Here is a 25,129-nt window from a genome sequence, read left to right as displayed (position 1 = left end):
CTGCGTTTATTTCCAAAGTATTTTTATATTAATTGGGGAGTGGGTTGTAACACTTTGAGAGATAAAGGGGAAAGGAGAATTGAGTAGGGAAAGCCTTCAGAGCTGGATGCTGATCTGACACTTGTGAAAGAAAAGTGGGGAGGAAACAGCGTTGGACAGGGAGAGCAACAGACTTTGATGCAGATCTAGCAAAGTCTCAGTCAACCCAATGGGGAGCTCCAGAGCAAAGATCGCCTGATAGAGAAGTTCTGCACTTGGTAGAAACGGCGAGGTCTGGTAGCACTGCTATGCTCAGTCATTGGTGGGTTGCTGCACTGAGAAGATGATGACCTCAGCTTGAATGTTGCTGTGGTAGGTCCCAAAGGTGCTGCAGCTGAAAGCTATTAGCTAACTGCATTCTTCCAGCTGAAGGGAGATCCAAGCAATGCATCTTCATGCCTGCTACACCAGCTGCGCCCCTTTTGCTAATGTTGCTCTCCTCCAACAGTTCAGTTCTGTAGTTCAAAAGCTCAGATCATGGGTTGTTGCAAGTCTCCAACTCTCCTCCTTTTGGCCAATCCCTCATCTCTCAATTAAGCACTCTTAGCAGATTAATCTTCCTAAGAGACCATTTTTATCCTACCAGTCTTTTGCTCAAAAATATTCAGTGTCTCTCTATTTTTAACAAAATTAAGCCCAGACTCTTTAGCCTGGTACTCAAGGCTAACACAAGATTGGCCCCAACCTACCATTCTGTTTTTATCTAACTTTGTGTCCTCTCTAGTCATTCCATGTGGGGCCTACTTGTGATCTCCCCAGAATTTCATTTATATTTGCATATTTCTTGTTGCTCACATAATACTTTCTATTCCATTTGACACACCATTCTCCCTTCTATCTGCCTATCAAAACCCAGCTCATCTTTCAAGGCCCAGTTTACACTCCCTGTCCAACAGAAAGCAGTATCTGACCCTTCCTTGGAAACAGTTCAATATGTCTCCCACTTATTCATATTCTTCCTTATTTTATTACTTATGTTTTAATGTTAGTATGTCTCTTTCCACCTATACTGTCATTTCCTTTGGGATAAGAGGAGCATAATGTTGTTTTTTACTCTGCAAGTAGTTCGTGATTTAATGAAGAGAGAGATGAATGAGGGAATATAGATAGATGGTAAGAAGCCACTACAGAAATGCGAACAATAGAAGAGAGACAGAACTTTAGAGTGATATAGAAAAATACACTGTCAAGTGAAAGAATACTCTGTGTGACTGTTTGGTGGGAATGGATGACCCTCTTTCTTAGGTATAAACCAGGGCAGAATTCTTTACCCAAGATACAGAGATCTTTAGGCTATTGTGGATGGGCTTTGGGGGAGCTTGCTGATCAAAAACTCTGAAATTTATAAAAATTTGTATACATGTGTATGTAACTTTTCTGGGAGTAGGATCCACAGCTTTTATCTGATTTGATTTTCAAAGGGGTCATAAAAAGATTTAAAACCACTTGACTAGGGTTTGGGGCCATGGTAGGAGAGGTCAAGCAGGATTGAGTGTGATGTGGCAAGTAGGAGATCATCGGTAATCTTAAAAAAAAAAAAACAGTTTCTAAAGAGTGAAGAAGGCAAAAGCCAGATTCCCTGGAATTAAGGAGTGAGTGGGTGATGAGGAAGTGGAGGTAGCATACATAGCTTTTCCTTCCAGAAATGTATCAGCGACTGAGAAGGGAGATCTATGATAATTTGAGGAACAGGAGGGTCAGGGGAAGGTGTTTTTGAAGGGGTTAGGAGATACGTGAGCATATCTACAGAGGAAGAGGTGAAAAGGGAATAAATATTAGAGGAAGTAGGTGGGGAAGTGTCTTGGTAGTCTGGGTTTATGCTGTGGCAGCAGTCCCAAAAGAATAGTTACTCAAAACATTCTTGTTAATGCAAACTCTACTGTAGGTTGCTGTCCTCTGTGCCGAGACCCACTGATCCAGGTTGCTTCAATCTTTGGGCTGCATGCCCATGACCAGAGGAGAAGAGAAAGGCAAGAGAGTGATACAGAGGGATCTCGCTGCCACTACTGCGAAGTGACACCTGTTACTTCTACTCATGTTTCACTAGCCAGAACTAGTCGCATGGTCACACGTAATGCCGGGGTTGCGGGGGGGCGGGAATGTAAAAGAAATATGAAAAGGGATTTGGTGAGCATATAATTATCTTTGCTGCATGAACGGATCAAGAAAAAAGCAAAAGGAATTCTGGGAAGTTGGAAATGGCATAGTTTTTGAATATCCCCATATCTTCCTACAAAAACAGGCCAAGTTGGGTAGCAAAACCTAAACCCCACAAACATCAATAACAAGTTTCTGTAGCAAGCTATAAGCTCCCGCATATACACATCATGATAGCAACAAGATTCACATGAGGGAAGAAGCAGAAGGAGCCAAAACAAAACAAAACATCAAATTACCAAAAGATGCCCCTGAAAGAAGGAGTCCCACTTGGTGTATAAAGCTTAGAGAGTTCATTTGAGGGTAGAAGTCAAAATTGATGAGAAGCTTTGTGGACTCCATTTCTCAGGTGACAAAGGGAACCATGAGAAGATCAGATGGTGCTAGAATGGTCTAGGCCCTATGGGATGGTACAAGAATGGTCTAGGCTATACACACTCTCAAAACCAAACTGAGTTTCCTTCCAGGACCAAGACCTGCATGAGAGAGAAACTTCTAGGACAGGACTTAAAACAGGCCACATTTTATAACTACCACAAATAGTATTAATTATAGAAACTCCAAATCTGAAAATTCATCCCTTCATCTATTTCCATACCAATTATATTCAGTAATATTATCCAGTCTTACATATAAGAGGGCTTGCAATGAGATACATGGTACCATTAAGATACTTCAATAATAAAATGCAGTCATCACAGCAACCCTCCAAATTTGATCATAAATTCTCTCCCATTATCAAATGCCCAGGAAAAATTAAAGTCTGAAGATGAAAATTCCTTACACATTAAAGCCCAAAGAAATTAATGCCTGAAGTCAAATTCTCTTGCCTTTGAGATTTAAACTTCAAAGAAATTAATGTCCAGAATTCATTCTTTTCACTTCATATTTTACTCAGTCTTAATTAGAAGAGTACTTAAGGCTTAAATAGGTTTGGAATTTTTTGTAAGCAGTTGTAGCTTGTACAGAAATTGTATTAGTTTAACATTGTCTCCCACTGAGTTTCCAGAGAGTCAAAAAAGTCAGTGAGACACAAAATTATTACAGCACAGGCCCAACACCCATCAAATTTAGAAAGAGCTATTCCTCAGTCTCTGGTGTAGTTATTCCAGGCAAATTTGTGTTCCCAAAGCCCATTAATCAGTGTTGTCAAATACCAGGTCAGAGGGGTCAAGGATGAGAGGAAGAGAAATTCTGACTTTTAGCTTTACCAAGATAGTTGATCTGATATAAGGTTCTGGAATCCATGTCCTGTGAACATAAACTGAATTTGGAGATGTTAAATTTGGCACTTGGAATTTTCCATTTCTAGGGGGATAATTTGCTATCCATATTAACTCTTCTTTCAGAGAGTAATATTTGAGATAGATATTGTTGTCTTCTTGTGAAGCTTAGAAATTTGTATAGCTTGAAGACTGTATTAGTCATGATAGGCTGGATTATGCTGCAATGACAAAGAAGCTCAAAATTTTAGTGGCTTGAAGCAACAACAGTTTATTTTTCACTCATACTATGTGTCCATCATGAATTGGCAGGGAGTTCTGTTCACATTGTATTCACTTAAGGAACTAGGATGACACAATCGCTGCAAGTTTTTCCATGATCTCCACAACAGGGACAAGGAAATGTGACTAATCGTTGTTCCCTGGCTCTTAAAATTCCTGCCCAGAAGTAGCACACATTTCTGCGACTCAGTCTTCCATTCACATACCATTGGCCAAAGCATATTGGAACATGGAAGGATAATCTTGCCTTTGAACTCCAAGTTCTTGCCCCTTCATTGCCACATTGAGAGTGAACTCTGTTTACTAATACTGCTTGTGTAATACCTTGTGAGCCGAAAAGTTAAGTCCTTGGCCATCAGTTGCTGTGACTGCTTCCAACTATAGAATAGTTTAAACCAATGTTTCCCAAACTTGCCTGACCAAAATAATCACCTGGGTGCTTATAATTATTTAATAACTGGGTATAGTTATTAAAAATACTGATTCCTATGTCCTATTCCTGCAGAAATGATTCAGTAGATTTGGAATGAAGCCTAAGAATTTTAAAAAATACCCTCTGTTAGGCAAAGAAACCTTCTTCCTAGCATAGGTACTTTTAAAAGATTTTATTTTTGGAGTAGTTTTAAGTTCACAGAAAAATTGAGTGGAAAGTACAGAGAGTTCCCATATACCCCCTAACCCCACACATGCACAACTTGCCCCACTATCAACATCCTACACCAGAGTGATACATTTGTTATAATGCATGAACTCACACTGACACATCATTCCCACCCAAAGTCCATAGTTTACTTTAGGGTTCCCTTTTGGTGTTGTACATGCTATAGGTTTATCCACCATTATAGTATCATACAGAATTGTTTCACTCCTCTAAAAATCCTCCGTGCTCTGCCTGTTCATTCCTTTCTTCTCCCTAACTCCCAGCAACCATTGATCTTTTAGTTGTCTCTACAGCTTTGCCTCTTCCAGAATGTCATAGTTGGAATCATACAATATGTACCCTTTTTATTTTTTATTTTTATTTTTTTATTTATTTTTATTTATTTTTTTATTTTATTTTTGGCTGTGTTGGGTCTTCATTGCTGCGCGCGGGCTTTCTCTAGTTGCGGTGAGCGGGGGCTACTCTTTGTTGTGGTGCGCAGGTTTCTCATTGCGGTGGCTTCTCTTATTGTGGAGCACGGGCTCTAGGGTGCGCGGGCTTCAGTAGTTGTGGCTCGCGGGCTCTAGAGCGCAGGCTCAGTAGTTGTGGCGCACGGGCTTAGTTGCTCCGCGGCATGTGGGATCTTCCTGGATCAGGGCTCGAACCCGTGTCCCCTGCGTTGGCAGGTGGATTCGTAACCACTGCGCCACCAGGGAAGGCCTATGTACCCTTTTTAGATGGGCTTCTTTCACTTAGTATTATGCACTTAAGATACCTATATGTCTTTTCATGGCTTAATAACTCATTTATTTTTAGTGCTGAATAATATTCCATTGACTGGACCATAGTTTGTTTATCCATTCACCTACTGAAGGATATCCTGCTTGCTTTCAAGTTTTGGTCATTATGAATAAAGCTGCTCTAAACATCTGTGTACAGATTTTTGTGTGAACATAAAGCTTTCAACTCCTTTGGGTAAATACTAATACCAAGTATGACTGCTGGATCATATGATAAGAGTATGCTTAGTTTTGGAAAGAAACTACCAAATAGTCTTCCAAAATGGAGAGATCATCTTGCATTCCCAACAGCAATGAAAGAGATTTCTGTTGCTCCACATCCTTGCCAGCATTTTGTGCTGTCAGTGTCCTGGATTTTGGCCTTTCTAATAGGTGTGTAGTGGATGTCATTGTTGTTTTAATTTACAGTTCCCTAATGATGTATTATGTTAAACAGTTTTTCATAAGCTTTTTTGCCATCTGTATATTTTCTTTGCGAGGTGTCCTTTCAGGTCCTTTACCATTTTTTTTTTTTTTTTTTTTTTTTTTGCTGCATAGTGCGGCTTGTGGGATCTTAGTTCCCCAACCAGGGATTGAATCCGCGCCCTCAGCAGTGAAAGCACAGAGTCCTAACCACTGGACCGCCAGGGAATTCCCTCTTTTACCCATTTTTAATCAGGTTGTTTACTTTCTTATTTTTTAGTTTTTAGAGTTCTTTGTGTATTTTGGATAATGATCTTTTATCAGAGGTGTCTTTTGCAAGTATTTTCTCCCAGTCTGGGGCTTGCCTTCTCATTCTCTTACAGTGTCTTTCATAGAGCAGAAGTTTTTAATTTTAATGAGGTACAGCTTATCAATTTTTTCTTTCATGGATCATGCCTTTGATACTGTATCGAAGAAGTCATCACCATATCCAAGGTCACCTATGTTTTCCCCTAGGTTATCTTCTAGGAGTTTTATCATTTTACATTTTAGATTTAGGTTTATAATCCATTTTGAGTTAATTTTTGTGAGAGGTGTTAAATCTGTGTCTAGATTCACTGTTTTAGATGTGGCTATTAAGTTGTTCCAGCACCATTTGTTGAAAAGGCTATCTTTTCTCTATTGTATTGTCTTTGCCCTTTTGTCAAAGATCAATTGACTTTATTTATGTGGTCTATTTCTGTTTTCTCTATTCTGTTTCATTGATCTGTTTTTAAAATTCTTTCGCCAGTACCACACTGTCTTTTTTTCCTTCTAATTTTGTTGAGATATAATTGACATATAACCTGGGACTTCCCTGGTGGTCCAGTGGTTAAGACTGTGCTTCCAATGCAGGGGGTGCAGGTTCGATCCCTGGTTGGGGAACTAAGATCCCACATGCTGTGCAGGGCAGCCAAAAGAAATTTTTTTTAAATTGACATATAACCACACTGTCTGGATTATTCTAGCTTTATAGTAAGTCTTGAAATCAGGTAGTATCAGTCCTCTGACTTTGTTCTTCTCCTTCAATATTGAATTGGCTATTCTGGGTCTTTTGCCTCCATATGAACTCCAGAATCAGCTTGTCAATATCCACAAAATAACTTGCTGGGGTTTTGATTAGGATTGTGTTGAATATATAAATCAAGTAGGGAAGAACTGACGTCTTGACAATATTGAGTCTTCCTACCTATGATCATGGTATATCTCATTTATTTCTTTGTTTTATTTCATCAGAATTCTGTAGTTTTACTTACACAGGCATTGTACATATTTTGTTAGGTTTATATATAAGTATTTTATATCTTTTGGATGCTAATGTAAATAATATTGTGTTTTTAATTTCATATTTCACTTTTTCTTTGCTGGTAAATAGGAAAGCAATTGTCTTTTATATATTAATCTTGTATCGTACAACATTGCTATAATTGCTTATCAGTTCCAGGACCTATTTTATTGACTCTTTTGGATTTTCTACATAGGTAATCATGTCATTTGTGAACCAAGAATATTTTATTTCTTCCTTCTCAATCTGTATACTTTTTATTTCCTTTTCTTGTTTTATTACATTAGCTAGGACTTCCAGTATGATGTTGAAAAGGAGTAGTAAGAAGGCACATCCTTGACTTGCTCCTGATCTTAGTGGGAAAGCTTCTAGTTTCTCACTTTTATTTTATTTTATTTTTTAAAATTATTTATTTTTATTTTATTATTTATTCTTTGGCTGCATCGGGTCTTAGTTGCAGCATGTGGGATCTTTAGCTGTGGTGCGTGGGCTTTGTTGCCCTGTGGCACGTGAGATCTTAGTTCCCTGACCAGGGATTGAACCCACGTCCCTGCATTGGAAGGTGGATTTTTAACCATTGGACCACCAGGGAAGTCCCTAGTTTCTCACTTTTAAGTATGATGTTACCTGTAGGTTTTTTGTAGATGTTCTTTATCAAGTTGAGGAAGTTCACCTCTATTCCTAGTTTGCTGAGAGTAGCATAGGTTTTTGTCTTATTCAGCTGAATAATCAGCAATAGTAGACTCCAAAATTGCTGTTCATGTTTCTAAAACCTGTACCCCTAGGACTCTAGACTCTAGTGAGGGTCAATACTTTTGCCAGGTGCTCTGTGAGACACTCTGTTTCTTCTGTTTTTGAATTTCATAAACTTCTCAGGTGTGTTCCCACAAGGCACAGAAATTCCTGCATGCCCATCTATAACTACCAAGTTGCCAGTAATTCTTACTGTATTTTCTACTCCTGAGTCTGTGGACAAGCCAAGTTCATAAAGTTTAGTCCCTTTAATTTTGTCCTTTGCCCTGAATGCCACTAACAACTGAAAGTTAGAACTTGTTTTGTTCTCTGAAGGGCATCCAGAACTTGGATTATATCAATAGTTTAAAAACCAACAGAGGCCTAAAAGGGTCTAATCCTGCCACCATCTAGCATTTGCAAGTTCACAGTGTTTACCTGTGTGGCCTCACCTTTCAGAGGGTGCAGAGGCCACTTACAGGTCATGTGCCCAAGACAAGGGTCTTGAGGTTCTGAAACCATGGAACTCAGATTGGGACTTGAACCCACACGCTGGGACTCAAACCCAGCCAAAACCCAGATTGGGACTTGAACCCATGGTCTTTTAACTGAGATCACACACCTGGTCTCAGGACTTAATGAAGCTCAGGTTCTTGATGTCTCATCACAGAAAGGATTCAGTGGAGACAAAGTGGATTTATTTAGAGAGAAACACACTCCACAGACACAGCGTGGGCCATCTCAGAAGGCAAGAGTGACACCAGGGTATGGGGTTGTCAGTTTTTATAGGGGTGGATAATTTCATAGGCTAATGAGTGGGAGGAATATTACAGCTATTTTGGGGAAGGGGTGGGGATTTCCAGGAATTGGGCCACTGCCCACTTTTTGACCTTTATGGTCAGTCTTGGAACTGTCATGGCACCTGTGGGTGTGTCATTTAGCTTGCTGATGTGTTACAGTGAACATATACTGAGACTCAAAGTCTAGTGGAAGTTGACTCTTGGACCTATTTGGTTCTAATCAGTTTATGTCCTGTCCTCGGGCTATGTCATTCTTTTAAAGGTTGTGGCCTGCCTTTAAAAAAATACCCACTCGGTTGGACTTCCCTGGCGGTTAGACTTCCCTGGCAGCGCAGTGTTGAGAATCTGCCTGCCAATGCAGTGGGCATGGGTTCGAGCCCTGGTCTGGGAAGATCCCACATGCCGCGGAGCAACTAAGCCCTTGCACCACAGCTACTGACCCTGCGCTCTAGAGCCTGTGAGCCACAACTACTGAGCCCGCATAAAACAACTATTGAAGCCTGCATGCCTAGAGCCCATGCTCCGCAACAAGAGAAACCCCTACTCGCCACAACTAGAGAAAGTGCATGCGTAGCAAGGAAGACCCAATGCAGTCAAAAATAAATAAATAAATTTATAAAAAATAAAATAAAATAAAATAATAAAAAAAATTACCCACTTGGGGACACACGGTTTTTGAGGGCAGGAGCCCTCTGTCTCCCCCTTTACCTGGCAAAGAAATAAAGCTATTCTTTTCTACTTCACCCCCCCAATAAAATAAAATAAATAAAAATTTTAAAATACAAAAATACCCACTCACCTATGGACCAAGCCTCCATAAACTACAGTCCCTTCCTATGGTTAGAGTACTACATGCTCTGAGACTTACAGCCTCTTTCCCAGACTACAGCTGTTAAAAGCTCATACAACCGCCAAGGTCAAAACATTCTGTCCACACACTAAAGTCCATTCATACCACTAACTTTATATAGCTCTTCTATGTTCCCAGTTTGGGTCTTGATTTTTCAGTATTCCTCAACATCTGTCTGATTGGAGGTCTTCAAACTTTAGGGTTATACTCCCTTTTAAACTGCAGATTTGCCCAAGCCCTATAGGCGTAGAGCTGATCTCCTGAGCACCTTGTATCCAGGGAGAGAGCAATTGGTTCAGGCCGTGTGGGCTGGCTGGCTACCTAGTGATCTAAAGGCTGGTTAGAGAATGCTGGTTTATTTGCACAAATTTACCAATCAGCTAAGTCATTGCACTTTCCCTAAGATAGAGTGAGTTCAGAGGCAGAGAAGCCAAGAGTTAGATTCTTTGGGTTCTCTCTGCATGGGAAGAAACAAAAGTATAGGAGAAGCATTTTCTGCTGAAAGGGTGGCCTCTTTCTTCTCAGTGAATTAGGAGACAACCTCATGTCATAAAAATATTTCAGGCAGGGGAAGATATGGGGCCTTGAGGAAAGTAGAGGTGGTTTAGAATAACTATTGTGAGGAGTGGAATAAGGACTCGGGAGAGATTATTTAAAAAATTCCTGAGTATCCCTGATGGTCCAACAAGATCCCAGAAGTAATCAAAGTTTGAATCAAGGAACTGAGATGAAAAAAGGTGACTAATGGAGGAGAGATAGCCAGAATGACTATGGTGACCAGGCGCTACAGAGGACAGTAAAGCCAAATGAAATACTGATACTCCTGGCTAATGTTCATCACGTATTTAATATGTGCCAGGTTTATGTGGATTATCTCATTTAACCTTCACAGGAATCCTGTGAGAAATTTAGGGCCTAGAGGGATTAAATAACTCATCCCTTATCACTCAAGTAGTGAACAGAGTCAGGATTTAAACGTAGGCAGTTTGACTCTAAAATCTGTAGCCTTGAATATAAATAAAAATAATAAACAAACAAACTAATTAATTAAATCTATAGACATAACCACAACTACTGGTTGAGGGTTGATGGAATACATGTTACTCTGATTACAAATACCAGGTTCAATAGAATGGGAGAAGTAACAAGGCAAGAGGTGATGGCTGGGGATGGGCATTTCAGTTTAAAATCTTGGAGGTTGAGCAGATTCCATATCCAAGGAAGGTAGGGGGAAAGAAGTCAATAAGGCTGAGAAAATGTGAGGTCAGGCTGTGAAAAAGACATGGACAGAAATGTTGAAGTTGTCAAGGATGATATCTTTGGAGAGAAAGAGGGAAGTTCCTAAAGCTATGGAGGAACATAAGGCATAGCCCCAAGGCTGGTAGACAAATTTGATAGGGAAGAGGGTATGTAAACATTTCAAAGGAAAGTATGTAATCTATTGTTCATTCTCTCTCTTTCAGTCTCTCTCTTTCTCCCTCTCAAACTGGGAGGAAACCCCCTTTATTTTACTTTGGAGAAAAGTGAGGAACAAACAAAGGCTGAAAGATGTGTTACATTGCTAATAATTATGGCTAGTTGATGACAAAGTCAAATATAAGATCTCGATAAATTGTTAAATCTTTGTTGTTTGGCTTGTCTCATTTTAACATTGAGAATCAAGCTATTAAATACCTAAGTAGTCATTTATTATGAGAATATACATAGTATAACATTTTATTCCCAGAATAGAAATATAACGCTTATTCCCACAAGCTGCTTTTCTGTTTTTCATTAAAATTTTTGTATGTATCTGACACAAGTGCCATTTAAATGTAATTTTTATTTCCTTGGATATTCTTTTTTTTTTTTGGCCAAGCTGCGTTACATATGGGATCTTAGTTCCCCCACCAGGGACCGAACCGGTGCCCCCTGCAGTGGGAGCACAGAGTCTTACCCACTGGACCACCAGGGAAGTCCCTGCTTGGATATTCTTGAATAAAACATTCTTGTGCTGTTCCCTGGCAGAAATAATATTCATTGGCACTGTTGGATGACATTTCAAAAATGTTTCCTTCTTCTCCGTTCTCAGATTTGTATAATCTTATCCTTCATGAATACATAGCATTTTTTGTAGTTTCCCTCTGGCATGCTCTCTCTCTCTCATAGTAATAATAATAATAATAATAATAATAATAATAATAATAATGGGAAGACCTCTGCTATGAAGTTCTTAATCTCTTTTAAAGTCACAAACATTTAATGCTGTAGTTTGCTTTTCTGTGTCCCTCTTTATTTCTGCTGATTCTCCTTTTCTCATTGGAAATGGTCTGTGTCATTTAACAATGAGCTAGCTTATGAGCTTTTATACTTTTGGTACTAGATCTTTATTGGAAACATCAGATGATAATCTGACACATTGTGACATCTAGCTGTATTTTCAGCTCTTTTCTATGTGTATCTGCTTTGATGTGGGTTTTTTTTTTTAATCTAATCTCTAAATTCTGGGGCATTTTCTCTTTGAGTAAGATACTGTGTCAAATTTGTAAACACTTTCAGAGAATTTGATCTGAGTTTTAAATGGTTTCAAGGCTCTTCTGGTTTTCAGAATATCTACTCCTGAAAGTTTTTGTACTTGAAAAGTACCTAAAAGGCTTTACTGATTTAAAATACTCCTGAAATAAACAGTCCAATTCCCCTTAATAGATCAGTTTGTTGAATTTAAATTTGTTTTGCATTTGCCTTTCTGTTTTTCCTATGCCAAATTAAAGCATAACACTGTACCTCTTACTATAGTATTCAGAGAGTTACCAGAATCTGGTTACTCCTCCTATTCTCATGTTACCCTAAAACTGGGTTGGTCTCTTGGTGGGGTTGAGCCAAAGGACATAACCAAGCCAAAGATCAGGAGAAGGAAGGATTTATTACTTGCAGCAACTAAGGAGAACACCAGGAATCTTTCCTAAAGCAGTATCTCCCCAAATTGCAAAACTGGGGAAGTTTTAAGCTAAGGGTACATGCATATTTATGAAGGGGCTTGGGAAGTCAGACAGAGTCCAAGCTTTAGTTGATTGAAGTCTGGAGAGTCAGAAAAGATCAACATCATCATCCCTAGGTTCCAATGGATCTGGTTGTTGAGTGCTTCAGGCTAATCTTTACCATTGAAACAGAACTGGGAGTCTTTACAACTTGATATTTTATCTTTGCTGTTGTTAGTTCTCTTGCCTGATAAGTCATTTGTTTCTGCATTCTTTTGTTCCCTTAAGATCATTAATTACTGAGACCTGTTCAAGGGCGAGCATTGCTGCCAGGCTTAAATCACAAATTAGCTTAGGTCAAAAATGGTTTCTGTTATGTCAAGAAAGCCATGCCCGGTTCTCTTTCTCCGGGGACCCCCTACCCTATCTGCTTACACTCATTTCCTCTGCTGCCACCCTGACCCACAGTCCTTGTGTTGCAGGAATGGGGACCCCTTCCAGGGCCCAAGAGTGGACTCTTGTCTAACACTCGGAAATGAATTGTCCGAGGAGACACATGTGCTGACAAAGCAAGAGACTTTATTGGCAAGGGGCGCCCCGGTGGAGAGCAGCAGGGTAAGGGAACCCAGGAGAACTGCTCTGCCACGTGGCTTGCATTCTCAGGTTTTATGGTAAATGGGTTAGTTTCCGGGTTGTCTCTGGCCCATCACTCTGACTCAGGGTCTTTTCTGGTGGTGCGAGCATCACTCAGCCAAGATGGATTCCAGCGAGAAGGATTCTGGGAGGTTGATTGGACGTATGGACTGGCGTCTCCTCTCTCCTTTTGACCTTTCCCGAATTCTTCTGGTTGGTGGTAGCTTGTTAGTTCCTCATCCCTTACCAAGACCTCCTGTTTAAGATAACTCATGAAAGTGGTTACTATGGTGCCTGGCCAGGACAGGCGGTTTCAGTCATGGTTCCCCTAACAATTGCCTCCATCATCTCTGGCCTGGACTGTTTCAAGAGCCTCCCAGTTAGTAGACTGCCCCGGCACGCCATCCCCTATCATCTTTCTTAAACAGCAGCCAGAATGATCCTGTTGAAATATGTCAGGTCATGTCACATCTTGGGCCTTGAATGGCTTCCCATCTCATTCAGAGTGAAAGCCAAAGTCCTCACAGTAGCTTACAAGGCCTGAAGTGATCTGGTCCTTCTTCCCTCTCGGACCTCACCTCTCTCTTTCTCCCTCTGCTCCAGCTACATTAACTCCTTACTGTCCCTTGACTATGCCAAGTTGCTCCTACCTCAAGACTTGTGCTGTCTTTGGAAAGCTTTCCCCAAATATGTCTGCATGGCATGGGCCCTCAACTCTTTCACATCTTTGCTCAAAATGTCACCTTCAGGAGACCTTCTCTGACCCCCTATTTTATTTCTTTTTTAAATTTCTTTTTTTTTTTTTTTTTGGCCGCGCTGCGCAGCTTGTGGGATCTTAGTACCCATGCCCCCTGCAGTGGAAGCACGGAGTCCTAATCACTGGACCACCAGGGAATTCCCGGACCCCCTATTTTAAATCCCCCCCCAAGCACTCTCTGTTCCTTTCCCCTGCAATTGTTTTGTTAATATAACATTTACCATCATCTGATATATTTTAATGGATATATTATTTATTACCTGTACTGCCACATGCTCAAATATAAGTTTCATGAGGAGTTTGAGTTTATTGATTGAACAGTGCCAGACACAGGGAAGGCTCTACAAGAAGAAAAAAAAAAAGAATGAATTAATTTAGCAGTTAACATGAGAAATGAGAATTGTTTACTAAACAAAGTAACACCTGGGACACTGGGTAAGAATCTGTGATTGTGCTTACAGTGGAACCTTTAAGACGCTCAGTGGAATCCAGGCAGGTGGGACACGCTGGGGAACGCAAACCTTTGGTTTGTGTGGCTGGCTTCCCTCCTCAGCTTTTGGACTCCTTTGTTGAAGATAAGGGTGGGGCTGGTGTCATGTTCATCTTTACTTAATTTAGCTTAGGTAAATTGAGGCTGCAGGTAATGCATTTTACATGATTATATCAAAGTATGTGATACTATTCAGCTAGCTTCTCCATTATCCAGTTTGTCATAAACTTTCAGTAAGGAATCTTGTGTGGCTTTTACGGAAGTGAGAATATTTATATCTCTCCCTCACCTCCTGTCATTCTTTCTTGATTCATATATCCCTTTCCTAAAGATCTAATTCATTGGAGCATCTAGAGAGCCTTTTGTTGGGTTTTATACTCCAAATGAAGCACAGTTTTATCTCAAGAAAAAAATAGAAGTTGAAAAATGAACAAATCTTTAACTCCAAGTTCTGTTTTTAGGCTGCTAGACTGTTCTTCAGTTAATCAGTGCCTGGAATCTGAAGCCATCATTGGGATGACATAATTTTGCAAATGTAGTTGTTTCAAAGAACATGTTGTACTTAGTAGGGTGCAGGCAGGACCCTTCCCCACAATTCTCCATTTAAACCAGTTCTGAAGATTCACCCTTCTTCATACCTTGGGTCCCATACCTTTTAGGTAATTCTTGGATAGTAAAAAGTCTAGTCCATATTAGAGATTCACATTTGGATAGCATTACTCTTACAAGGGGTGGGGATCTTTTTAATATAGGGCAGTTTCCTCCTGCAGAATCCCACTTTGTTCAAGTCCCACTCCCCCCTCCACATCAGTATGAATGTAGTTTACTCCTGGGACTACATCTCTCTGTCCTTCTGTCCTTCCCTCCCTTCCTCTGCTCTGCCATCTCTAGATGATACAGCCACAGTCTTTCACTTTTAGACTTTCCAAAGTGCAACTGCAATTCCCATGTACCCCCAAATTCTAGGAGACACAAGTCAAGTTCTCCAAATGAGTCTCTGGAAAACTCCCTCATTTGAGGGGTAGGAACTCACCTCTCCAGTCTCTTGTAGGGGGGGTCAGGGGAGAAATGCACAGATGCTGGGAACAGACCTCACCACCTCCTTATTCAGCCTCAGTGAATTTTTCACCAATTCATGTAGTCTGGAGGTGGGTCATAACTTAAGGCTGATAAAACTGGTTTTTCAATGTTTTTAACATGTTCAGAAAAACATGGAAAATACTTGACATCTTGTGCAAACAATAGAGGCCTCAGCTGAACCCAAGATTCTTTCCCACCAGTCATTTTAGATCTGTTGATCAATTTGCCTGCCATCCCCAACTCTCCCTCTTCATTTCACTCACAGTCCCTGAAATGTTATATGAAAGACTCTCTCTCTGTCCAGGTAACAGATGACTGAACTAGAGATGGACTCCTGACCTTGGGACCAATCCAAAGACTGGTCCAATCTGGTTCTCTCCTGAGAATATATACTGAGATTTAAGAGCCTGCAGTAAGATGGTGTTGGTTGCTTGAACTTAAAGTTATTTAGAGTCAGGACTGAGAGTCCTAATGGGCAAACTGCTGGATAAGCAGGAGAAGGAAGCAGAAGGAGACAGGAAAGCATATAGCCAGAGACATGAAGAGAGCAGTGTCTATTCCCTTTCCATTTCCTGGAGACATTCTACCATACTGTCTGCATTTGTTTCTATGAATTTCTCCTATGTTCTTTTTTTATAGTCTCCCTTTTTATGTCAGCTGGTTGAGTGAGAAATGACTGCTCCTTGCAAAGAAATTGAACAGACTAGAATAATAAACTTGTAAAAAATTATTTTTTTCTTTATGGCATGCTTTCTCTCCCTATTTCAATATTATGCCTCAATGGATAGCTTGAATTTAAAACCCTATCATGATCCCCCGCTACTCCAAGTACTGTCTGAGGACCAGCAGTCTAGGCCTCACTAGGAGTGTGTTAGAAATGCAGGATCTCAGCCTTCCCAGACCTACTGAATCAGAGGATCCCAGGTGATTTCATATTCATCTGATAGCTTGAGAAGCCCAACTGTAATTTACTCTACACATTTAGTCAAATCAGTCTTCCTAAAATACTGTTTTCATCATGTCCCTAGAATTTTAAATGGGTCCCCATTGCTCTCAGAAAAGTCAGATGCCCCGGCCTGACACTTAAGACCACAGTAAAATGGACCTAATCTACCTCTCCAATCTTTCTTATATGGATGTCCCACTCCAGCTAAATCAGTCTATTCAATTATTCTCCAAATGTGCCAAGTGTATTCAGGGTCTTTGCTCATGGCATTTGCCTGTCTGGAATTTTCATTCCCATCCCCCTACACATCCCTCCTTCAAAGACCAGTTCAGTTTCTATATCTCATCTCAGCTCACACTGTTGTTTCATCCTCTGAATATCTGTAAATCTACAGTGGCTATTCTAGGGTTGTGGGGGTTTTTTGTTTTTGATTTTTTAATTTATAGCCTCTCCTCCTCATCAGTGATTATCACAGTGCAGTGCATATAGCAGTGTTTTGATTCATTGGTTACAGCTTTATTATTTAAAATGGTTTTTAATTGGGAAGAGACTTGTTACTTTATACAGCTCTAATTTTTCTAATTTCTTTGACCAAGCAGGGGTTAAGTCCAAACAGAAAGAAACTGAAAGCAGTGTGCTCAGGTGCTTCAGTATTTGTAGGTGAATTTTCATCACACTCTGAGAGTGCACTTATTTCCATGACATTTTATTCCCCATCATTATACAAAGATGTGTTCTATCGATATATTAGCAAATGTTCTATAAGTGAAGGTTCTAATGGATCTCTTTTTAAAATATATTTAAGAGATTATTGCAACTGATATTATACATACACATAGTTTAGGAGTCAATTGCTCTGTAATTCTTCTTGTGAAAAATAGTATCCCTCTCCATTCTCATCCTGCAATATCAGTCCTTGAGCTTTAGCTGAGTGAGGACTACATGAGTAGATGGCTCATGTGCTACTATGTTAAGTCTACATATGGGTTAGGCAGTTGGTCATGAGCCGGAGGAGTAGCAGATATGAGTGATTATAGGATTCCATTTGTAAGCCATTTTCACTCTCCCCTCCTTTAGATCTAAACTAGTAGAACATGGAAAAGCTGAGGAGACTTGAGATGGACCTGTCCTGGGATCCAACAACCGAGAGTATGGTTCTCAAACCTGTGTGTGCATCAATACCACTTGGAGAGTTGTTACTGGGCCCTAACCCCAGTGATTCTGATTCAGGAGGTCTTGAGGTAAGGTCCCCAAATTTGCCTTTCTTTCTTTCTTCCTTCCTTCCTTCCTTTCTTTCTTAGCTAAGTTTTTCATTTGTTCATTTCTTGCATTTGAAGTACTCCTCAATGGCATCCTTTGCCTGAGACTCTTTGCCATAGTCCCTAACCAACATACAACTTCAACCAACCACTTTATTGGGTTTTCCCTCTCAGTGAGTTTTACAGAGGCCTACTCATTCCTCTAGTTTCTTGTTGTCATCAACCTCAGTTAGGCTGGTTTGGTGTTAAGCACAAAGGGCCTCCACCAACTTGACATACATAGGCTCATCACAGTCGGATGCAAGCACACAAAGATGGACTTGGCACTTGTCTAAGGCTTTGGCAGCTTTGTGAGTTCCATGTGCTAGGCCATCATGGATGTAGATGGTCTTCAACACCTCTTGTAAAGCAGTATTAATGTCCATTATACCTCCAGCAGCAATGCCTTCCTTGACCATGGTGGTGGGTTATGGGTGCTGCCAATCTTGAATGCACCCGAGCCTCTGCCTCCACAGTGGTGGCAGGGAAACAGCAAGGGTTTTCCTTTCTAACCCATTCCTAGATGATTCCTAGCTGATGCTACTGCATCAGGAATCACGAGGACTGCATTTGAGACTGCATTTGAGAATGCAGGACTGCAAATGCAAGACTGCATTTGAGAATCACTAGTATAGTGGGGAGAAAAATATCAAAAGGGAAAAAGAGCCAAATTAGTATGATTTGTTAGTCCAGGTCCCTCTTGATATCTATTTTTTTGAAGGTGTGAAAATTGTAACATTAATTCAAATAACAGCATTTAATTTAACAAAGAGAAAAGGCATAGTTTGTTTAAATAGAGCTAGTTATGGTTTTTGCTCTTTACATCAAACATTTGCAAACATCAATCTCTATCTGAAAAAAGATTTTAGTTTTATTTATTAAAATTTGTGAATGTGAAGGAAATATGTTTTGATTTCATATGACAGTGAAATTAGTAAACAATGATATAAGTAGTCTGCAGATTGCCTTCATCTTATGTTCTCTTTGATGTTTTGGATAAACTGATTTTTTACCCACTAATTATTGGTCATGTTATCATTTTGCCATTGAATTTTTTGTGCTTGCTGTGTTTTATCTTTACTGGGTTTTTTTTTTTTCCTTTTTACAAAGATTATGTTGATACTAAGTGAGTTGCCCTCAGATTACTTCCTGAAGAATGGAATCTACAACAGTGCTCTTAGAGCAGTAGGATGATACCTTGTGTTTTTATTTTTAATGATCATCTTAAAAATCAAGATACAGCTCCTGCTGAATAATGATAAAACTGTACTTGTTTTGTGATTGCTTCCCCTCTGGGAGAGGAAATATCAATGCAATACTTTCCTCAAATACAGTTTAAAAATATTGCTTTTATTTTTTTTCTTTCCAGTTTTATAGAGATATAATTGGCATATAGCACTGTATAAGTTTAAGGTATACAGCATAATGATTTGATTTACATATAATACATCATTAAGTTATTATCACAGTAAGTTTAGTGAACATCCATCATCTCATATAGGTACAAAATTTTAAAAATAGAAAAAAATTTTTTTCTCATGATGAGAACTCTTAGGATTTAGTTTTTAACAATTTTCATATATAAGAGGCAGCAGTGTTAATTATCATTGTAGATTACATCCCTAGTACTTATTTGTCTTATAACTGGAATTTTGTACCTTTTGACTGCCTTCCTTCCTTCATCCAATTCCGCTTTCCCCACCCTCCACCTCTGCTAACCATAAATCTGATCTCCTTTTTTATGAGTTTGTTTGCTAATTTTTGAAATATGATTGACCTACAACACTATATTAGTTCCTGTTATGCAACAGAATGATTAGATATTTCTACATTTCAAACTCATCACCACAATGTCTAGTTACAATATGTTACCATACAAAGATATTACGTAGTTATTGACTATATTCCCCACACTGTACATTTCATACCCATGACTCATTTATTTTGCAACTGGAAGTTTGTACCTGATAATCTCCCTCATTTCTTTCCTGCCCCTCCCCTTTGGCAAACACCTGTTTGTTCTCTGCATCTGTAACTCTGTTTATGTTTTGTTATGTTTGTTCATTTGTTTTGTTTTTTGAGATTCCACTCATAAGTGAAGTCATATGGTATTTGTCTTTCTCTGTCTGACTTATTTCACTTAGCATAATAACCCTCTGGCTCCCTCCATGATGTCAAAAATGGCAAGATTTCATTCTTTTTTGTGGCTGAGTAATATTCCATTGTATACACACACACACACACACACACACAGATCTTTATCAGTTCACCTATTGATGGGCACCTGTTGACGTTGCTTCCATGTTTTGGCTATTGTAAATAACACTTCAATGAACATAGGGGTGCATATATCTTTTTTAATTAGTATTTTTGTTTTCTTCAGATAAATACCCAGGAGTGGTATTGCTGGATTGTATGATAGTTCTATTTTTAATGTTTTGAGGAATCTCCATACTGTTTTCCATAGTGGCTGCACCAATTTACATTCCCACCAACAGTGTACAAGGATTCCCTTTTCTCCACATCCTTGCCAATATTTGTTATTTGTGGTCTTTTTGATGGTAGCCTTTCTCACAGGAGTGAGATGATATCTCATTGTGATTTTTTTTTTAATTTATTTTTTTAATTTTATTTATTTATCTATTTATTTATTTATTTTTGGCTGAGTTGGGTCTTTTGTTGCTGCGCGCTGGCTTTCTGTAGTTGCAGCGAGCGGGGGCTACTCTTCGTTGTGTTGCGCGGGCTTCTCATTGTGGTGGCTTCTCTTGTTGTGGAGCACAGGCTCTAGGCGCGTGGGCTTCAGTAGTTGTGGCACGTGGGCTCAGTAGTTGTGGCTCACGGGCTCTAGAGCTCAGGCTCAGTAGTTGTGGCGCACGGGCTTAGTTGCTCCGCAGCATGTGGGATCTTCCCAGAGCAGGGCTCGAACCCGTGTCCCCTGCATTAGCAGGCGGATTCTTAACCACTGCGCCACCAGGGAAGCCCTCTCATTGTGATTTTTAATTTGCATTTCTCTGATGATTAACAATGTTGAGTGTCTTTTCATGTGCCTGTTGGCCATTTGCATGTCTTCTTTGGAAAAATGTCTATTCAGATCTTTTGCCCACTTTTAAATAAGGTTGTTTGTTTTTTTGACATTGAATTGCATGGGCTATTTATATATTTTGGATATTAACTCCTTATTGGTCATATCATTTGCAAATATTTTCGCCCATTCAGTAGGTTGTCTTTTCGTTTTGTTGATGGTTTCCTTTGCTGTGCCAAAGCTTTAAAGTTTAATTAGGTCCCATTTGTTTATTTTTGCTTTTGTTTCCTTTGCCTTAGGAAACAGATCTGAAAAAATATTGCTATGATTTATGTTAAAGAGTGTTCTGCCTATGTTTTCTTATAGGAATTTTATGGTTTAAGGTCTTACATTTAACTCTTTAATCTATTTTAAATTTATTTTTGTGCATGGTGTGAGAGAGGAGTCCAGTTTGATTCTTTTCCACGTAGCTATCCAGTTTTACCAGCACCATTTGTTGCTGAAGAGGCTGTCTTTTCCCCATTGTATATTCTTGCCTCCTTTGTCATAGATTAATTGACCATAAGTGTGTTGGTTTATTTCTGGGTTCTCTATTCTGTTCCACTGATCTATGTGTCTGTTTTTGTGCCAATACCACACTGTTCTGATGACTGTAGCTTTGTAGTATACTCTGAAGTCAGGGAGTGTAATCCCTCCAGCTCTGTTCTTCCTTCTCAAGATTGTTTTGGCTATTTGGGATCTTTTGTGGTTCCATACAAATTTTAGAATTATTTGTTCTAGTTCTGTGAAAAACGCCATTGGTATTTTGATAGGAATTGCATTGAATCTGCAGATTGCCTTGGATAGTATGGTCATTTTAACAATATTAATTCTTACAATCCATGAGCATAGTATATCTTTCCATCTGTTTGTGTTGTCTTCAGTTTCTTTCATCAGTGTCTTATAGTTTTCTGAGTACATGTCTTTTATGTCCTTTGTTAGATTTATTCCTGTGTATTTTATTCTTTTTGATGTGATGGTAAATAAAAATATTGCTTTTAAACAAGGTTTTAAAATACCTTACTAGTGACTATAAAACAGTAGGTGAAAACAAATTTTAAGCCAAAAACTATATATCCCAGTAATTGCCGTCAATTTAGAAGGCAATATAGTTATTTCAGTTATTCTGTCATTACCTAAAACCAAGATCAACAAACTAGGGCCTGTGGACCAAATGTGTTCCACCAACTGTTTTTGTAAATAAACTTTATTGTAATACAGGTAAGTTCATTCATTTTAGTAGTGTCTTTTGCTGCTTTCACACTATAACAGGAGAGTTGATTTGTTGTGACAGAGACCATATGACCCACAAAGCCTAAAATGTTTACTATCTGAACCTTTACAGAAAATGTTTACCAACTCCTGGCCTACCATGTAGTTTTGGAGCCCTTATTTTGTTTTTTATTTTAGAGACATGGAAAGTTTTTTTGAATAGCATTTATGATGGCAATTTTTGATTTGTTAAGGTAGACTTGATATTTCAAAAATACCATTAGTCATTTGAGTTAAAGAAAGGTAAATAACTTGAGTGATCACATGTTCTGATGCCATTTTGTCCAAAATATAATGAGGATATATTTTAAATAACCACACTGATTTCATTAGCAGGTTTGTAAGTAGGCTCTGAAGAACCAAAGTGGGATTCCTAGAATGTTTGAACAACAGCAGCATTATTGAAATAAACAATAGGTTCCCAAGGGGATTATCCTTTTAAATTAAAATTTAGTTGGCTTATCTTTATTGCCTATTTTGCTTTCTTTTTAAAAAATCAATCCTGAATAAAAATGTCTACATGATTCCAAAACAACTGGACAAATAAGTTGCGCATTATCTAGAGTACAAAAGAAGTTGTAGGATGGAACTTTTTATTTTACAGCTGGGTTGTACTGGTGTTAAGTGTATAACCCTAATTTAGTTGAACCATCTGAGCAAATTTTAATAAACAGTTCACAGTTTAATAAACAGTTCATGGTTCACAGACTATTCTGTGAAGACAGTCACATTTTAAGTGCTCAGGCTACATAAATACTTTGGCTAGCCTTTGCAATGAGCAAAGTAAAAAATAAAAATTGACCCCTGGAGAAATTCCTATCATCTTACCAGTGCTATTACTGAGTTTGCTTTTCCCCACAACTTTTTATTCTGAAAAATTTCAAATCTATAGAAAAGTTACAAGAATAACAGGACTCATATACTCTTATTCTTGATTCACCAATTTTTAATATTTTGTCAATTCGCTTCTCTCTCTCCTTTCCTTCCTTCCTTCCTCCCTTCCTTTTTTCTTTTGCTGAATCATTTGAGAATAAGATGCAGACACAACATTTTACCCTTAAATATTTTAGCATGCATAACCTAAGAATATAAACCTATGGTTATTTCAAAAAGTTTTCATGAATTTCCAAGTGATTATGCTTTTTTGTTGTGTTGTTATTTTTCTGGTTGATGATATCATTTTACATCTTATGTATGTAGGTGTGAACATGTATTTTATTATTCTTGAGTAAATACCTAGGAGTGGAATTGCTGGATCCAGTGAAAAGTGTATGTTTAACTTTACAAAAAATCACCACACTTTTTTAAAGATTAAGTATCATTTTTGCATTCCCATAATCAATGTTGGACAATTTCAGTTGCTCTGTATCCACAAGAACACTTGATTTTGCCAGTCTTTTGCATTTTAACCATGCTAATGTGTTTGTAGTGGTATTGCATTATGAGAATTTGCATTTTTCTTATGACTAAACATGTTGAATTTTTTCATATTGCATTTATACACCATTTTGGGGGTGTATGGTGTCTATTTAAATATTTTGCCCATTAAAAAAAATAAACTTTCAATTTTAGAACAGTTTTAGATTTACAGAAAAATTGCAAAGATTGTACCGAGAGTTCCCATATGCTCTGTACCCAGTTTCCTCTATTATTAACATCTTACATTAGCATGGTAACATTTGTTACAATGAATGAATCAATATTTATACATTATTATTAATGAATGTACATACATTATTCATATTTCCTTAGGTTTTACCTAATATCCTTTTTCTGTTTCAGAATCCGATCTAGGATATCAGATTACATTAGTCATCATGTCCTTTTGGCTCTTCTTGGCTACGACAGTTTCTCAGACTTTCCTTGTTTTTGATGACCTTAATAATTTTGAGGAGTACTCATTAGGTATTTTGTAGAATGTGGAATGCCCCTCCATTGGGATTTGTCTTATATTTTTCTTTTGATTAGACTGGGATTATGGTTTTGGGGAGGAATACTGCAGAGGTAAAGTGCCATTTTTATCACAATATAACAAGGATACATACTATCAACATGACATCACTGTTGATGTTGACCTTAATAACCTGGCTGAGGTGATGTTTGTCAGGTTTCTTATATTTTTTTTCTCAAAATGTGTTTTGTATTTTTCATTTTTATACATTCCCAAAATAATAGCTGATCATAATACTCCCAACCTCATTATTTCTTTCTCAAAAGTGTCCTTCAGTATAAACATGACAGTTCAGCTAATTTAGTCTTCGGTGCTCTCCAACTTCCTTTTCCTCTAACAAGTCTAACAAGCTGTAACAGCGACCACAACACAGTCTGTGCCCTCAAGAAACTCATCGTTCAGGGAGTGGCTAGAGAAGTAAAGAAATCATTGCAATGCTATGGGACTGACATGTGCTATAATAGAGGAAATTTCGGGATGCTGTGGAGGATGCCATGTCTCATTGGTGTATCAAGAGGAGGCTTTATGGAGGAAATTATTTCTAGGCAGAGACCTGAATGAGAAGGAATTAGCCAGATAAAGCTGGAGAGGGGATGAGGAAGAGTTCCAGTTAGAGAAAGTGGCTTCTACAGACCAGTAAGCTACATAGACCATTGTGTGTATTGGATATTCAGGTAGTTTATGAGGATTAAAGTCCAAGGCAAACTGACCAGTGACAGTATTGGCTGGAGAGTGAGGAGAGTCCAGAATGCAAATACTTTACAAATCACATTAAAGAGTTTAGACCAGCAAGGGTGGGGGATAGGAGGAGGGCAGTACTGTCTCCACTCCCCAACAATTTATAGGATTTCTTGCTTCTAATGTAATCATGGCCAAGCATTTAAAAATTGAACTAATGTTGCTTATGTTAATTATTTTTATTTCCTCTTTATATTAAAGTTAGAGTGTTAGATTAAAATTATTTAAAAATTGTGTATATAGATAGGTTACTTTCTCTATGACTTTCCTTTCAGGATAGTAAGGGGGAGGATAGTAAATTTGATGAAAATTATGTGTTATATAAAATTTTTCCTAATAGCTTGAGAGCCACTGGTATAGACCATGCTGAAGACAATGAAGAGTCCCTGAAAGGGTTTAAGTAGGGGAATGACATGATCAGATGTACATTTGGGTAAGATCATTCTGGCTATAATGTGGAGAACAGATTGGAAGGGGCCATCTTGGGAGAATGTAGGCCAGTGGGATGGCTGTTGTGGTAATCCAGGTGAGAGATGATGGTGGTCTGAAATAAGGTATTGGTCATGGAGATAGAAAGAACATGATGATGTTTTCCCCTGGATTCTCTAAAGAGTTAGCTTTACTTTTGCCATTATATTTGCTTTCAAGACCAAAAGAATATTTGAAATTTCACGTATTTTAAAAAATAATGGGGAAA

At 38.6% G+C, this 25,129-nt stretch overlaps 1 pseudogene across 1 annotated transcript; it reads right to left on the bottom strand.

Moving 5' to 3' along the window:
* Positions 1 to 17,189: 17,189 nt before the first annotated feature.
* On the bottom strand, positions 17,190 to 20,401 carry LOC309612462 (small ribosomal subunit protein eS12 pseudogene; annotated as a pseudogene). The gene has a single exon. The product of its transcript is annotated as a small ribosomal subunit protein eS12 pseudogene (transcript).
* Between the last annotated feature and the right edge of the window lie 4,728 nt (positions 20,402 to 25,129).

This window comes from Balaenoptera borealis (genome assembly GCF_965194805.1).
Source record: "Balaenoptera borealis genome assembly, chromosome: 15".
Taxonomy (NCBI): Eukaryota; Metazoa; Chordata; class Mammalia; order Artiodactyla; family Balaenopteridae; genus Balaenoptera; species Balaenoptera borealis.
The sequence above is the reverse complement of the archived record's forward strand: the minus strand, read 5'-3'. Positions and strand labels throughout refer to the sequence as shown.